The sequence below is a fragment of the Xiphophorus maculatus genome, chromosome 15 (genome assembly GCF_002775205.1).
Source record: "Xiphophorus maculatus strain JP 163 A chromosome 15, X_maculatus-5.0-male, whole genome shotgun sequence".
In the NCBI taxonomy this organism is placed as follows: Eukaryota; Metazoa; Chordata; class Actinopteri; order Cyprinodontiformes; family Poeciliidae; genus Xiphophorus; species Xiphophorus maculatus.
In genome coordinates this window covers 16,820,251-16,832,895 of record NC_036457.1, presented here as the reverse complement: position 1 = coordinate 16,832,895, position 12,645 = coordinate 16,820,251, and the positions used below count along the sequence as shown (strand labels likewise).

General features: G+C 40.5%; 1 protein-coding gene across 2 annotated transcripts in view; it reads right to left on the bottom strand.

The window, feature by feature from the left end:
- klhl29 (kelch like family member 29) overlaps nucleotides 1-3,330 on the bottom strand; it is a 276,011-nt gene extending 272,681 nt beyond the window's left edge. For both annotated transcript variants that reach the window (XR_002754055.1, XM_023348256.1), the window contains exon 1: nucleotides 3,012-3,330. The gene's annotated coding sequence lies outside the window, so the exon portion shown is untranslated. The remainder of the gene's footprint in view (nucleotides 1-3,011) is intronic.
- Nucleotides 3,331-12,645: the final 9,315 nt, after the last annotated feature.

Below are 12,645 nucleotides of genomic sequence, written 5' to 3'. Positions count from 1 at the left end.
AGGCTAAACACTAATTATTGCATAATAAGATGCACATTCATTGTGGAAACCAAAAAGCCTTCTAAAACCTTCCATCTCCATATTAAAGTAAAGCATACAAGCATGTTTTTATCCTTCAATACAAGTCTTTTAAAACAATTACAATTTCTCAATCTCAAAAAAACAATAAGAACTTCCAACATTCATGCTTTTATTTTTGTAACAACCAATTTCAGAGTCAACAAGACGGGGGAAAAGAAAAAAGAACCACCAGGTTAACTGATCGGCTTCTGCACGCATTCTTAAATGGAGCCAAGAAACAGACTCAATGTGAAGGAGATGGATAAAAACCTGCAAGGGCACCTCTTTAAAAGGTGGCCACATAAAAAAAAGAAAAAGAAAAACCTTTTAACCTGGAAGAAAATGGAGTTCATCTCTTACCAAAGGCACAAAATCATGCAGAACTGCTCTTCATTTTCATTTTGATTGAGGGCACGTTACTCCAGATTGGCCTTCTAATATTCACGGCTCCAGCTGAATCAGTGTAATTGGTCGATACATTGTCACTCTCATATTTTGCTTTGTTTAGCAGCTGTAGATAAACAGAAGAAGCACACGTGCGACTTTGAAAGAACCGAGAGGCGATGGGAACGGCTCTGTCCCTTTTGCTGCCGGAGCTGTGGACAGCAGCACAGGCGCTCCTCTGCTCCTGACTGCTGCTGCTGCTGCTGCTACGGCTTTCCTACAGGATAATAATTTCCTGTTTCCTTTGAGGACTGAGCTGCTGATTCCAATTTTCATCAATTTAAAATTTGTATACACGAGAGACAAAAAACGTATGCAGCAAAAGTGGGATCCAACAGAAAATGAAGGAAAGAGTATACATCTGAGAATTAACCTAATCTTTGATTTTTATTCGACGCAAAAAAAAAAAAAGAACAATGATGCAAAGTGAATTATGTTGGTTGATGCATTTATAGGCCACAAATAGTAGAAGTTCTTGGGAGGTGATCACAACCTAATCTAGAAATTAAAAAACTACTCTTTGTCTTTTTTACTAAAAAGGGTGTCCAATAATTACCAGATTAATTTCCAGCTGGAGACTCGTTTGCTTCTGATATTAAAGCCATCACTAATGATCAAGCACAACCTCAGTGGCAGCAAAACAATACATCACCTTTCTCAACTTCAAACAGAGAGCTGCAAGAAACAAAGCACTCATGGTGGACCCCAAAGCCTGATCAGGCTCACAAGGGATGAACCGGAAGCCAACGAGTGCTCGGCCAACAACCCACAGGACCCAAATGATCCACTGCCAACATCCCTCGCCGCACACCGTAGGGCTCCCTGGCAGGTCAGAGTCGTTCTGGCAGCGGACGGGGAGACCAACTACACAGAAGTCTTCCCTTCCTAAATCATTCTTCACGGGCAATGATAAAGAAATAATAAGCAGCCTTGAGCTACAATATTGCAACTTGCTGACCATAACAACAAGATTCGTTTTTTTTTTTCTTGTGTGTGTGTGTGTGCGCGTGTCTGTCCGGCCCTTACTAATAGGATAAATGCCTCAGGGTAATTTCTAAATGAATTCCTCAGGCCAAAGTGGTTCCCCAAGCCAACCCAAAGCACATTTGATAGAGAAGGATTATCCCTGATTGAGTTTATTTCAGAGAAGCTGGTGACAAACTGAAAACACCATGATGCTTCCACAGAGGCAATTCTTGCCCAAACAATAACAACTCTGCAGCTGAACGTACACCACAGAGGGTGTTAAGAGCACTTTTCTTTTTCTTTTTGCATGCTGACACAGTGACACCTCTATATTACCACCTTGTGATTATCCACCTACAGCCAGTGGTTCCTCTAAATATCTTTATTCATACTACACGCATGAGGTGTGAAGACCCCCGCTAAACGGCTCCAGCTCTGAGGCAAACGTATTGTCTTACCTCACCAAGAGCGGAGCTCCCCCGTCTGCTCTGAGAGGACTAGGACTAAACCCTTAATCCCCCGCCTTGATTTGCGATAGCCTGCTAGGTTTTTAAATGTCATCAGTGGGGAAGTGTGTCCTCCTTCTGCCCCACATGCTCAGCTTATTAATACAACACTGGGGTGCATTTATTTAGGAAAAGAAACATGTCAGTCAGACTGCTCGCCATCTATTTAGATACAGTAAGCCACGCTTAAGGCTCCAGCAGAAAGCAGTGAAGACTGACAAGTGAGATGTTGGATATGCAAGTTCACCATAAATCTCGCTAAATACAGACCGCGCATAAACTCTGCTAATAATGTGACATGAACCTGCTTCTTCAGGAGACTTTAGCCATCTGGAAATGAAACAAACTGCGTGGAGTAGTCTGCAGCAGGACCACTAAGGAGATGGCTGCAAAGTTTTGCTTTAACACCAGGGAAGGAAGAAAAACATTGCCCCTACAGTCTCGTGTTTACAGTTGCACTACAGTACCTTGCTTTAACACATGGGATTTATGGGGAGTAATGCTTTCCTGTCAGAAGGATGATGCACTCAAAGTTTCTAGATTTGCAGAAGACTAGGGGTTTAAAAATACAGTTGCTACAGTGTGTGTATTGGCATTAAAGTGTTTGGGAAAAGATCAGACTATAAAAACAGAAATAGTTTAACAAAGCAACATAACATTAACACGTCAATGATACTGTGTGCACCATTAAAAGCATCACTACATTAACTGTAATAGTTTTTGTCCCGAATTAAACTAATACTGTTTTCTGGCTTTAGACCCTTGCCATTCAACCTGCACAACAGCCCCCGAGATCTGAAGTTTGAATTTTTATTTTTTGCCAATTACAGGAGCGCTTGCGCACAAAGCGGGCGCCCGCACACACCATTTGTCAGGCTATGGTCCTGAGCTAAAGGCTGGCAGTGAAACTGATGATCCTCCTCCTCCATTCATTCGTGGTAGGACAAGTGTCCGCGTCGGAACTCCTCGCCAGCACAAAGCATGTCAAAACCCGGCGCACACGGAGCCAGCGCGCTGACATGACGGAGCGCTTACCTCTGCTTCCGCTCGCCGCTCCTGTCGCCTCCTCCTCCGGGCGTTTGTCCTTGTTTCGCTACGGCGATGGTTATGCGTGAGCGCTGTCTTTATCCCGCAAAGACCGCAGTTGCATTTTACAGCCAGTGGAGCAACACTGTGCGGTGGCCGTGCGCTGCTCTGCGAGTAGACCACCTCGGTGCTCGGCCCAGGCTCGTCGCTTAAGTGTGGACAGAGGACGGGACTGGGTAGACGCGTCTCTGTGCGCTCGTTGCGCGGCAGCGGCGGATCTGCGCTGTGAGCGACTCGCTCGGACGGACTGGCAGGCTCACCGTGTGGCCACTTTACTCCCGATGCTGCTCCTCCCCTTTCACTCCGCTCCGCTGACACAAGCCCTCCAGCGCCACCACCCCGTGGCTCTGCGTAACTGCACGCACCTGACGACCTGCATCAGTACACCATCATCTCCAGAGGTTCATTGGATCATTAGCAGCCGCCACAGGGTCTCTTTTAAATCCACATTTAGTTGAATATATTCAATTCCTATGACACACACACACAAACAGAAGATAACCTTGAGGACTATTCCAAGTTGATGGCTGTCTTCTGAAATTTGTCCTAACTCACCATTTTTGTTTTTGATTCCTGATCCTGCAGGACACAACAGAAGGGATGTCAAATATAAAAGAGTTGCATGACTCTTTAAAATTAAGCAGAGGTCTTAAATGTGATGCTCATGAGGATTTAGTTCTAACAATGTTAAATAAGCTGTTTTGGTAATGAATCCTAAGATATTTGGATTAGAATTTCAAAAACATTTAAAAAATCATCAACTATTATTCTTAATTATGAACAGTGCCCAGCAGAGGAAAAAAAAGGCAAATAGAATTACATTCTGCATTATGAATAAATATAAACTTAGGTTAAAGTTTAGAACCGTTATCAAACTTGTGGTTGAGAAAGTTTGTGTTGAAGCAATGTTTGCTTAAACCACAACTCTATGAGTGAATATTATGAAAAAGGTCATAATGCTACTTTGTTAGGTTAGGATACATTTTAAAAGTTTTAAGTTGAGCAATATGACTCGAGCAGTGATTCACAAACTATTTAACTTCTTTCTTCAAACAGACATCAGACCAAGATGCCTTCATGGAAAATACAATCAAGGTTTTTACTAGTCATGATTCTCTTGCCAAGGAGGACTCAACAGAGGATGTCTGTTGTGATAGAGGGGGTCCTTTGCACCCATTGATCTTGTTTGTCCAGACTAATGACTGCAGCACCAACACCGCATCCTTAGGACAGAGGTGGGAACGAGTCATTATTTTCCATCACAAGTACTTCTCAGTCTTTCTACCCGAGTCGTGATGTCCAAATCCTGAAGCGAGTCCAAAGTCAACACATGCACAGTTAGAGTCCTAAACCCTTAAGTGAGTCATTTTGTTTATTTGGCAGAGCAAGTAGTGAAGGGAATGCTAAAAGAATTTGTGCTGATGCTGGATTTCCCAGCAAAAAAAAAAAAAAAACACTGTCCAAATCCAAAGGACTTTTATGTTCCTGTATTTTATTGTCTTCAACTCAATGCCTTTCAAACAAAGTACATTTGTTGTAAAACTGTTACTTTAAAGTGACAGTGCAGCTCTGCGTATTACCCGAGTACAAAGAAATGGACTTTTATGTTGCTGTATTCTACTGACTGTCTGCAGCTCATACAATGTCTTTGAAATTCAGGGTAGTCGGTGGAAACAGATAACGTAAGAGTGTCGTTTGCATTTGTTATAAATACTTTCAAGTCAAGTAAAGCAGAAGAGAGGAGACACTAATAGTAAAGACCAAGATGAATCCCAAGTGTATTGTGACTGTCAATATGCAAATACTTCTGCCTTAGGTGCTTTACCAATCTGACCTTTAGTGTATATAGAGAAAATATTGTTCTTAAGACATTCTGAATATATGCTATTAGTTTATTGCACAAATGTTTTATATTTCCATTATACATTGACTTTTGGCTTATGTTTGAGGCAACAGAAATCACAAAGTTTGCCAAGTCCAGTGCTCAAGGCGCTATGGCAGTCATCCAGCCAAACCTCTGTGTTTTTGAGTTAAATTTTTTTTTAAACTTGACAGGAAATTTAAATATATAGTTTAATTATGCATATTTGGAAGACTGGAATATTAATACATAAAAACCAACTATAAAGTCTTAAAAAAAGGCAATCATGAAAAAATTAAATAAATTTACACTAAGAGTCGTGGGGGTACAAGAAAAGCCTGGTGGCCCGCCAGGCTTATAATACACTGAAGGAAACTCTGAAACACAATTAAACATTACATTATTCAGTTAAAATTATCCAAAACAATCTTGACATTGTGTTAGAATTCAACACATGCTGTAAAATACATTTTAATAGTTTATGTGAATTTAAACACTTACTTCGGTGTTCTTGAGTTAAACTTAAATAATCCTAAAGCAAAGATCTACTGATAGAAAATGCATGCACTGCTGCACCAGCATCACTGGTTAAACTAACTGGTTTATCAGAGCAGTCTCTCTGTCCGACCTGGTGGTTAAATGCTGGTAATTACATTCACTTTGCATCCTGGTTGTAAATCAGTGCCTGATTAGAGGGGCTAGAACGAAAAATCAACAGGCATCTCTCTGGTGTGGCACAAATAGCCTGAAATCAATGTCCCTTGTTTTTTCTTTCTCCTGGCCACAGAGAGCAGCGTGGCATGGTCAACAAACGCCAGAGGGATAGATGATGAATGATACGCCGATGTTGTTGTGAAGGACGCAGAGATATGTCGCGACAACAAGACAGGTGCAAGCAATTCATTAATTATACATCAATTCAATTAAGCCGATAGCTTTTTAACATTCGAATAGCTCGCCGCTATCTCGGCTGCTAAATGTGCAATTAACTCGGACAAGAACGTTTCAGTCCACAGAAACGCCTTCGAATACTGACAACAACCTTCAAGAAGAAGAAGAAGCGACTTTGCTTGGAACAACTCTCACTCGGCTGCTTTTGGCGCCATTAGCCGCGGCCTCTTCCGCCTTATAGCTTCAGCTCATACTACAAACCAAACCAGCTGTGCTTGATTGGCTATTGTCTCAGACCTGAGACCTGACCTAACTTCTTTCATTGACCACTTTATCGGCCACTTGTTAAAACAAAACCCCATAATCTAGACTTCCAATCAGCTTCAAGTGAAAACACCTGTACAATACTTATTGTTTTGTTGCCATAAACGTAACAACAGCATGAAGGATGACTGAAGAATCTTTTTTCTTTTCTTAAAAATTAAAATACCATAAGAAGTCGAAATTGATAGAGATTATACAGAGGCTTTACTTATTTATTTATTTATTTATTTCGCATCCACACCCTATTCCAGTAGATGGGCTGTAGTGCACACCTAAACGCTGCTTGTCAACTGAAACACGAAGCTCTTTTAAATCGAGGATAAAGCCCCACCTGTTTAGAGTTGCCTTTGAACCAAAATAAATGGAACAAGTGGTATTTGAGTATGTATATTTGGTTACAAGGTATTGTATTTACACTTAGGAATATGAAAGTCTTACTTTTTCGTTATGTTATGTTGGTGAAATGTCTGTCTGAAATAAATGATCATTATCATAACATTGATCAATATATTCAACGCGTTTTGATGATTTTGATGGTGGCGCTCATCAAAATGTAGTTTCTCAACTGTTGACTGTATGCTGTTCTGATGACTTCTTCTTTTTGCGCTTTTATGATATAAAGGACATTGAACTGCCTTGCTGCTGAAATGTGCTATAAAACAAACTTAATTTATTAATTGACATCAGATTGTGCAGTTAGTGTGGAGCTTTCCACCCCACCGAGAGGTGTTCTAAAAGGCCACTGCAGTATAATTAACTGATCCCCATGTTAAAGACACCAGTTTGAGATGAATTAAGTTTTGAATCGCGGTGAATAATCCTGCTAAAAGAGGCCATTAAAAGTTCTTCAAAGTCGCTCAACCTGTGGAATTAAAACAACCCCTTCACTGCCTCTCTATCGTCTCAAACCAATCTGCCGACTGTCCTCTGACCTCTGACATAATAAACAAGGCGTTTCACCCACAAAATATTCCACTTGGAATATTGGACTGTGACCCATTCTGCAGAAAATCTGCCTGCAATCCTCATGCCAGTCTGTTCAGCACCGACATTTTTAAAGAACAAGTTTGAAGTTCCTTAAATGTCTGTCTTACCCATTCTGATTCTCAGTTTGAGCTTTTGCAGGACATCTACACCACATATAGATGCATAAATGTGTTGAGTTGTATGTAAGTGTATGTAAGATTTGCAATTGTGTTCGCAAACCTTTCAACAGGTGTACCTAATAAAGTGGCTCATTGGTGTTTGACTTCTAAATAAGAAACATCATGAAAAAATATATACATTTACCTAAGCTACCAATGTACTAAAGTTTATTTTTCTGTTACGTTGAGCTTTCTTTTTCACCCCCTTCAGATATTTTGACTTTTGGCAGTGAGCAAAAGCCCAGGTGGAAATAACAATGACTCAGTTTATCCCAGTAAGCTGCTGCAGAGAGCCAGGAAACACAAAAGGTGGGTCTGCCCAAAGGGAAAGTGATCGTCATTAATATAGCTGTGCTTCATCCCCGGAGAGGTATCAAAACTCCGCTGTGGGGAAAAAGCTCCCCGAAGTTCTACGGCAACCATTAACCTTCAGGGAGCCATAAGGGAAGGTTCTTTAAAGGTTCCCCAAAGGACTGTAGTTTCAGGAAATAGTCTGCGGAGGCTTCCTAAACCGACAGAGTAACGTTCACTTAGGATATTTCCTCCCCCCCTTATCTTTACTTATTTTGCCACGATCATCCATCTGGATTAAAGTCTGGCAAATATTTCCACATTCCTTGTAAAATTTTTATTATGTCAAAGCAAGCTTTGCAGCACTCGGTTACGTTCAGCTTCCCTACAAAGTTTTGCTCAACACAGTGAAAACAATCCTAAAAAGTCAGATGGGACTTAACATTTCGAGCACCTTTTTTCTTGTTCAACAATGAAAGAAGGCATAGCAATAAATTCACTCCTTTTAGTTCAGTTCAGTTCAGTGCAGTTTTCCGAGAGAAAATTGGTTTTCACCAAGCATCAGAAGTACAAAAAGACACTGCATTCACTCTTTTAGAACAACATGGCTACAAATGTTAGGAGAAACAACTGATGTTATAAACCAGAAACAAGATTCTTAAAAAAATATGGCATCACTAAATAAAATCCTGCACAACCAGTTAATTCCAGAAGTTAACTCACTGGTAATGAGCTACCCACCTGTGTGCCGTTTACACTATTAACGCTACTCTGAGAAGACTTCAGAGGTTTAGAGAACATTAGTGAACAAACAGCATAAAAGACAATGAAACACATCCAGACTGGTCAGAGAGAATGTTGGTTTCAAAACAGGATCTCAACTCTGATTTAGCCTGAGCTACTTTGCAAAGAAGAAAGGGCGAGTGTAAGCCTGGCAGAGACGTAGAACTGTACAAAACGGTCCTACCAAGCATCGACTCAGGCTGAATACAAATGCATGCCACGCTTTTCAAATGTGATAAAATCATATTGATGCCAACATATCAGTTTCCATCTCAACCGCACACCACGCCGTGTTGGTCTCTCTCGTAGAATTCCCTCAAAAACACGTTGAAGTATGTTGAAGTGTTTGCAAACATCCCGAAATGCGGAAATGTTCAAAGAGCATGGATACTATGCATGTGTTAAACATATTCCACGTAAAGCAGCAAAGTGACACTAAAAAAAAACAAACACTTATAGTAGTATCTGACTCGCTGGTACACACCTTGAGTGCATGTGCTCTCGAATGCTGGCATAAAATACTCGAGTCCCCAGACATCCAGCATTGCATCAAAATGTCACACTTGGCAGGATAGACGGCGGGCCTTATCGAGGGTCAAATTCCATTCTGCAGTCATTTCAGGAGTCTTTCAGCTGTGGCTTTCAGCGAGAGGCAGGGAGCGAGATGATGTGCGATGGCGTGTGCTAATTTGTTGTAGAGCCGACGGAGGCAAATCCGAGCCTGCAGGTACTTGGCTGAATTGGAAAATGGGGGGCTTTTTTTTTTTGTTGCATTTTACAACTAAGGCGGCGTATCGGAGATCTTTGTTTTTATGAAGTGAGCCTCCCGAAGGAATACCAGCGTCGTGGTCAAAGATGGAGGGGAGCTCTTCTGGGGCCATTTGAAGCCGATGGGTTTGTGTTTTAGTCGCGTGACTCTAATCGGGAAGAAGGAAAGCCGTGGAAGATGTCCAGCTCTGAAAAATGTAATGTGAGATTTGCAAGAGCCAGGAAACGGCACAATATCCCTTTGTTGTCTGACTTTAAGTAACGCTGCAGGGTATTTGTATTTGTGGGGACGGGAGAAAGATATGCTCTGTGTTTTTTTTTTTTTTTGTCTTTTGCCAGCATTGGGATGAACTATTTTATGCTCAATCAAAAACAAGTTTGGTGGCCATGCCAAATTTATAGCCCGATGAAAATGTTGCCAGTAATTGTGACATAAATTCTAATTAAACTAGAGGATCTCTGGAAAAATAAATACAATGCATATTTGAATAAAAAAAAAAAAAGGTCTTTATGAAATTTTGTGTGGGAGTGCAAAACATTAAAAATAAAATAAATAAAAAATGTTTTGTTATTTTTGCAGGTTCTTCAGCATCTATTTAACTAGTGCCAGAGGTTCTGCAGGGCGTTGTGTTATTCATGCCCTTTACTCTACGTGACAAAGTCTGCAACATGTAAACAGAGGTAATTGGGCTCAGGGGGCAGTGGACTAAAAAACAAATGGCTTCCATGAGTTTCACTTTATTTTGCAGGTCGTTTCTTTTTATTCTGCATAATTCAGTAGGAGGAAATGGAAACAAAATGGAGGGGGAGGGGGGCATGACTCGTCCTGTTTCCTTTAATGGAGTAGTTCTGTGTCTATAGTCTGACATACTCTAAGCATAGCGTTGCATCCTTAGTGCTTCGTTTATTCGCTTAACACCTCTCTCTGTGCGCGTGAGACATTAAAATATGCATGTGAAATCAGACCAAGTAAAACTGTGTACGTCATTTGCATTTTCAACGTGCAGATAGCAGAGCTGGGGGGGGGGGGGGGGGGGGGGGGAGCTTAACTGGTGTGAAATGCAAAAAGCAAATCTCAGGTCAGGTTTATTAAGGGAACTAAAGTCGAGCCTTGAGAGATATTCCTAATCATGTTGTGTTGCATACAAGCAACAGATTTTAGAAGTGGAGAGATTAGGCTGCTGGGAAAATGCACACACTCGGTTTATGAGCATTGGTTTGTAAAAAAAAAAAAAATCCAAAAAAAATCATATAAACAAATTTAGGTGAGAAAAATATGGTTGTTCTCTTCTGAGGTGGAAAGTTGGTTTCTAAGATTCATATATTTTATTTATGATCCATAAGCTAAGCTTTTTATCTCTGAATGCCCACTGATTATATCAACAGATATAATCAATAAAAAAGGACATCCCTTTAATTTCTGGTTCTTTAGATGTAGATTGTGGGACCAGCGTGAGCCTTTTGGAGAGTGTAGCTACTTAAAACATTTTAAACTGAAACTAGTCAAAGCCATGGGAGATAACACTATGTTAGCAGGTATAAATAGTCTATAATTTATATTAACCATCTATAATTTCACAGGAGAGAGTACATTTGGTGGGGTTTCTTTTTTTTTCTGCTAAACAATGTCTGTCTTGAAAAAGAATCAAACTACTGCTTTAGGAAATGGAAATACTAACTAAGGCGAAAACAAAACAAAAAATCACAAAATTGTAGAGTTGTTATCATATTTTACACATATCTATATTTTCTGCAGTGTAGTTGGACATTGAGTACAGTGAGAATAATTTCCATTTCAATTTTTACATTTCTGTTTGAATGCATTCAACACTAACTCTAAAAAAATGTAATTCAAATAAAACCTTCATAATAAGGCAGTTTATACAGTTTTAATATAGAAAACATAAATAAATCAGCCTTCACAGTGGAACAAGATCATTTTTATGCTTAAAAATAGATTTTTTATTATTATTTTTTTTTTGCCGTTTTCATGACTCACACCTGTCCAGTAAGATCAAATAATAACAAATGAATGTTTTAATTTTTGCAGTTAAGAGTCAATTTCTTTTAATAGGCTACCATTTCAGCAGCTTTGAGTAGAAACCACAGAGCAGGAGCCTCATACTGGCAGCATTGTTGTGAGCAGAATTACAGAAAAGGGGAGAGTCGACACATTTATCCTATTACGAGGAAACAAGGAGACAGAGAGTCTGTGTTTATCCATTAGGAAATCCATATCTGGCTGGAAATGAAACAGCCGGGCCCCTGTCTCAGAACATCGTCTTCTGCAAAAACGTGGTCAGCAAAGAAGTCGCTAAAACATTAATAAGGAGCTTTGACTCCATGATTAGCCGCGCGCTAAGTACGTGGATCACAGCAAATATCCTCCACGAGACACCGTCAGGAACACTTTGTGTTACATCGAGAATGGGCAACATTTACATTCAGGATGATTCTCACCTTTGAAGCGTTCCAAAAATGCAAATGCGGCTACAAGAGGACCTTTGGGTTTTGGTTCTTGGCCCGTGTTAATTCGTAATGACATCACCTTCGGAAGCTATCAAAGTGCTTCTTGCCTCGTCTCTGTTTAACACGGATTTACGGCTGTCGAACATTTCTCAAGGTGCTGTGCTTAGTGCTTCCTACATGGCTCAATTCCCGTCCTTCTCGCAGGGACACCTAAGAAACTCCTAACACGGGAGAAGCCGAGTTTACACATTGAATGTCCTGTGAACGTAAACCCTGCAAATATCCACAAGGTTCCTATTATAGCAGCATATTTTTTTTCCTTTTTTTGTTGTTGTTGTTGGTTGTATTATTGCAGTTTGAGATGTAATTTGAGAAATTGTACCGTCAAAATCCGTCCTCTGCCATGGATTTCTGGAATCCAAAACAATTATCAGGACTATTTCTGTAGAGATGACCACAAAACTCACACTCTCACTGCCGCAGGTGGCGAAGCGCTCTTTTCCAATTACCAAGTCTAATTACATCACAGCTCCACAGAGTTGTGGGCCATCTATTGTGTCTCTGTGTCTGTGTGAGACTGTAGGTGTTTTTCTGTGTTGGTGTGTGCGCATACAACTGTTCATCTCCTAGTGTGAATTTTAAAATGCAGCTAAATGATCAGTGGGATTAAGGGACAAGACGAAATTTCTTACTTGGCTTCATAACTGGAATGAAAATTAGTCACAGACTACACAGTCTAGATATTATTTAAGAGGTAGCAGTTAATGCCTTGTTTGCAACTCGGTGGTCAGCGGTGCAGATCTGTCTTCTTGGCTGCGGTCTGCTCAGAAATATGCGTGCACTCGTCAGTGTGGACGTGAGTTTATGTTTTAGTGGTGCATTTGAAAGCTCCTTTGTACAGGGTGGACTAATAAGAAAGCCTTTGGCTTAAGTAAAATTTAAAAAAAGAAGAATCGGGTGCCCAAGATTTCGTTTCTTGTCTAATTCACACAACATTCAAGTTGTGTAATGTGCTGATGCAGCCATCAGAGAGCTTCGGACATGCTCTGCC